The following is a 5,098-nucleotide window of genomic DNA, read 5'->3' as shown; positions in this document are numbered from 1 at the left end:
CCTGAGCACTGACTTTACCTGCACTGACAGTCGCCTCGCTGCGTGGAAATGAATGGAGCGCGAGCGACGTCACCTCCCGTGTGTCGAGCCCTTCACACATGCCGCGGCGCGCGCTCCTCCCGCTGCAGGCAGTGTGGACGCGCCTTCACTTAAATATGTAAACAGTTCGGCGTTCATTTTCACACACCCGAACCAGGTCCAGATAAGTTATGCCCCCACCCCCCCTTCATTTGCGCTCTCAGCCAGGCTGCTTCCCACTTCCTCTGTTTTGAATCAAAGATTCTTATAGTTTATAAGATAAAATCAAACAGAACTATATAAGACAAAAAAGAGTAAAATTACTAACTAATGTCATGTATGTTATGTTATCTTGAGTTTAAAAAGCTAATTGCAACAGGAAAAAAGCTGATTTTGAAACGCTTAGTTTTACATTTTGGAAGCGGACTATAATGCAGGTCATTCTGAGTACGTAACTACAGTTATAAAGTTACTCATATCTTGTCTGTATAAAGTGCACATCACTGCTGTGAAGTCGGAYGCGCTCCTTCTCTGTGAACGCTGCCTCACATGGAGCCGTCTCAACCACCTTGTGTGGAAAATATTCTCTGCGGTTCCTCCTCATYACTCATGCTGACCTCATTGTTGAAGAATATTTGTTTGGCACATTTGCCAAAAACAAAACAAAACAAAATCCTACAACCACTAAAATCTGACATCACCCCATGTTTGTTTTCATTTTGTGAAGAAGTCAGTTGCACTGCATGTCTTCTTTTGAGGTTTTCATGTTGATTCCTTCAGTGGTTCTTGGTGTAGCACCACCACAGGCGAGGGGAACACGTTGTTGACAGGGTTTAGTTTCAGATGTGAATACGAACTTAGTCCTGCCTCCATACAGGAGCTCTGAAACCCAGTCAGAGTGACAGTTGGATTCTYGGTCACTGCTCTCACTAAGGTCCAGCGTAGTAGGGCGACCAACCCTTGGAAGATTCCTGCTACTGCCAAACTTCTTCCATTTGATAATTAAAGATGTTAAGAGCTCCTAAAACCTCCAGTGAAGAAGAATTTTGTTTTTGTAGCCTTCCCTAGCTGTGCCCTGTCTCTGATGTGTTCTGGGATTGTCTTTGGTGCCATGATTTGGTTTTTGCCCTGATCCGTCAGCTAGCTTTTCTACTTATGAAAATGTGTCCAGTTAATATAAATCACCACAGCACGTGTGTTTCCAGTCAAGGCATTGCAACAACAGGGAGCTCAATATTAATATCCCAAAGGACTGCAATAAATCACAGACCATTATATTTCAAGTATGCTTTCATGTTCTGATGGTAATAATAGACTTGGTCGATCCAGACTCTTATCGGCGCTGATTCCCACACCTGGTTTAAATTATGATGACATGATGGTTTATAGTGTTTGATATTTTAATCCCAATATTAAACGTGATGTGTAAACATCTCAGCAAAAATGGGAGGTCAGATGTCCAACGTTACAAAAGAAAAGTTATATTAATGTGATATTTTACTTGTTTTTAATTCATAAACTATATAAAACTGCTTTGACTCAGTTAATATGGATAACAGAGCAGCTGACATCTGACAACATCATAAAATTGCTAAAAGTTAAAYGGGTCTTTTGAAGCCAGAGTATGTTTCAAAGTTAAATAATGTAAAACAGAAACAGAGAATACAAGTAGAAACATGATGTGATCAACTAAATGTCACGTTTAGAGTTCTGATAATAAASTGTGTGGCAGTATGATGATTATTATCAGCAGGCCTCACCTTCAGTATGACTCTAAAATGTCACATTTTATAAAAGTCAGCAGGAGTTTGAGTGTAAAAAAAAGGTCAAGTGTTAAAAATATGCACCAGCAGCAGAGTGGCTGTGAGACGAATCAGACCTGTGACCTAAAAATGTTGCAGTAAAAGATTTTCACAGACACAAAAACCCCACTGGCGTTGAAGCCTGTTATACTTGTCCTTTTTTTTTTTCTTCTTTTTTATTACAGGTTAGGTGGAGTCTAAAAGTCTAAAAATGARAGTAGTTTAAAGAGTTTGACATTCTGTGGAATTTGTCTCCTAGACTTTATCATCTTCATCACTGTTTGTTTACAGCAGAAGCAGCACCGTGACACCCTTAACCCTACAGGAATGCTTTGAGAAAAAATATTTTAGATCTGACACGCAGCACGATAAGACTTTTTWGTAAAAGTGAACATCTTAAGCTTTGTGGGCAAAATGTTTTTAAACTTATAATCAGACACACAAACTCAAACTTTAACAACAGAAATAAAGTCTCTGTCCATGCTGTTCCTCCTGCGACTCTAAAAGCTGCAGAACTCTATTTTCTACCTTTATTTTGCATCAAAGCTGGGAGGGTTGATYGCTGAAAAGCAACTCAGCAACAACACAAAGGCTGCAAATTAAAGCTGATAAAGCAAATGGTCTGACCCTGACACATCCAGACATGTCGTCTGTTTTATCACAGCCTGACAACTAACACTTGGAGGTGCAGTACTGGGAATAAGGAAACCATTATGAAATTAGATTTTCCAATAGATCCTGACAAAAAGTAAATAAAATCTTTAAAGATGTTAATTATATTATAAGATATTAATTATAAGATATATATTAACACTGTAAAATAACATTTCAGGAGGAAAACATACTACATGCTCTGGGTCTTTAAGCTGTTTTAATCACAGTGGTAAAATGCAYTGAATTCTACTTGTGTGTTCAAAATGTAAAGCTGCATTAAGCCGCATTATCCTAAAGTAGGATGGGAAGAACTGATGCATACAGTACTATCAAGATGTTAGTGCTGACATGATGGTTTCCTACATCTGTTTTCACAATAAAATATTTCCATTTCAATAAAACATTAGCTTTTAACTTACTTTACTTTTTATCATATATTAAAGCATAATCTTCATTGTTATATATCTAATAAATAAGTTTTATTGATAAAACGTATATTTCCTTATAATTGTGCCGCTGTATCTGAAATAATATTGAGCCTTATTTTGAAAGAAGTTCGCTGGACTTCCGCTTTCTTTCAAACAAACTCAACACACCTCGCTGCTCAAATATCACTTTCTTGAGGAAGGGAACATAACATATTGGACAACTTTAAAACACGRTCTAAAGAATAACCACGTCCCAGAACCTAGTTTATCGGTTTAAAACAAGAAACCTGAACTCTTCGTCACATCTCAACGCTGTAAAGCAGCAGCAGGTCGAAGCTAATCAAAATGATTGACGGAACGCTCCAGCCAATCGGTAGCCAGGGAGGTCGCGGCTGGTGCCTACGAAAGGCTGTGATTGGTGCACAGTGCGTTGCGGGAGGCCTTGACAGATAACAACAATGAGTCAAACTACATCCGGAATTCACGCATCCTGAAATGCAAAACAAATAACCGCAGGCTACCAAACATATTTGTCTGTCTTATTTTAAATAAGGTTTGACTTTAAGATGTGTTTGTTGTGAAACATGGATAATTAGCTTTTCGCGTTTTAAAATGTTAAATTTGTAGTTTTACATTGTGAATTGAAACCGGAAGTAGTCCTACTTCATTCTGCACGCTTTACGGCTGGGGGGTTTGGCTAGGTAGGCCTCGGTGAATACAAATAAGCACAAAGTTTAAATATTAAAACGCCAAGCGCCCTTTCCCGTAAACGTAAAACCACCTAATTAATTTGACAACTACGACAAATAAAGTGGTGAAAAGCTCATTTGTTTTGTTTCGCTTTACTTTGTTACGGAGCTGCCGTCATTCAGCCCCGCGGCGACGCCAACACTGACAGCAGCCAGGGCAGCATTTCACGACAAGTTCCCCGTTTCCTGCTCCAGCACAAACAACAACAACTCACCCGGGGCTCACCTTGCTCATCAACTCGACGGCCCCTCCAGGTTCACATCGCAGCCACTAAATCCCCAGCCACCGCGTTCCTGCGGAGAATATCCATGGTCCCGCACCAGGAAGTCTACAAGCACTTCTCAAACTCTGTGTGTGGCGAAAAAAAAAAACCCGACGCGGATCCCAGAGCAGGCAGGTAGCAATGCGCCGCCCGCCGGGCTGGACTGGTCCGGATGCTGCAGCGGTGCAGTCCGACCTGAGAGGAGAAAATAAACCTCACATTTACCTCTTCACACCGGGCTTTCACTCAAATACACTCATTTTATATTCATTAGAAATAACTTTAAATATGCAAATTGTACATTATTTTTGATAAACTACATTCAAATAAGACAAAATTACATAAAGTCACATGCAAACTATGAAACAAAAAAGTTATTCTGAACTAAAATGGTGCAGTTTTAATATGTTTACTACATTATTTAATCCTGGACAGTGGGTATAAACTCATTAACAAAACACTTGGCAWAATCAAAGACCTACATCAGTCCTAATCAGGAAACAAATATGTGACAAGTTTAATTTTTGCCCTAATTTCAGTTCTTGCTGTTTTCCCAGATAAACACATAGTAGTGGCATGAAGTCACAGATTCTGCTAATAATTTTTAAAGGACATGGTAATCAATATGAAACACAACACGGGCCAAATCATGTGACCTTMTGGACCATTTCTAGTCCACAGGCCACCAGTTCATAATTACTGGTTTGTTACTACAATGCAAAAGTTAAAATGTTTGTCATGATATAAAAAAATCRAACAAAATGGTTAAACACACTTTATTAATATATTTTATAATGCGTTTAAAATAAAAATACAGTTAGATCTTTAAAAAGCCGGTCTTGTGGTGCCGTGCGCTGAGAGGGCTCATGTTTACAGATGATCCCTRATGTTTACATGACAACATGCTCATCAAAGAACTCAGCATCTGCAACATCTGATCTCTAACAACAGATCTGTATGAGAGTCCAGGTTTAAGTTGCTTCACTCGATGTTGACTATCCTTAGCAAACCCCAAATTAGCTAAACATTAGCTACTTTTATGTCCTGATGCATCTCAGTAATCCAGGTAAAAAATCAAAAAGAAAAAAAATTGTATAGGTCTTCTGGATGGGGTCTTCTCTAATGAAACGTTTCGTCTCTCCTCCAAGAGACTTCTTCAGTCTGAGAGTTTCAGGCAAAATTCA

The 5,098-nt window shown here is 39.0% G+C and overlaps 1 long non-coding RNA gene across 3 annotated transcripts in view; it reads right to left on the bottom strand.

The window, feature by feature from the left end:
* Nucleotides 1-4,154, bottom strand: part of LOC106527910 (uncharacterized) — a 45,728-nt gene extending 41,574 nt beyond the window's left edge. For 2 of the 3 annotated variants that reach the window (XR_001311440.1, XR_001311441.1), the window contains exon 1: nt 3,867-4,154. This is a non-coding gene — a long non-coding RNA (uncharacterized LOC106527910). The remainder of the gene's footprint in view (nt 1-3,866) is intronic. The other variant, XR_001311439.1, reaches the window with a different exon arrangement.
* Between the last annotated feature and the right edge of the window lie 944 nt (nt 4,155-5,098).

The sequence above is a fragment of the Austrofundulus limnaeus genome, unplaced genomic scaffold (genome assembly GCF_001266775.1).
Source record: "Austrofundulus limnaeus strain Quisiro unplaced genomic scaffold, Austrofundulus_limnaeus-1.0 Scaffold349, whole genome shotgun sequence".
In the NCBI taxonomy this organism is placed as follows: domain Eukaryota; kingdom Metazoa; phylum Chordata; class Actinopteri; order Cyprinodontiformes; family Rivulidae; genus Austrofundulus; species Austrofundulus limnaeus.
The sequence above is the reverse complement of the archived record's forward strand: the minus strand, read 5'-3'. Positions and strand labels throughout refer to the sequence as shown.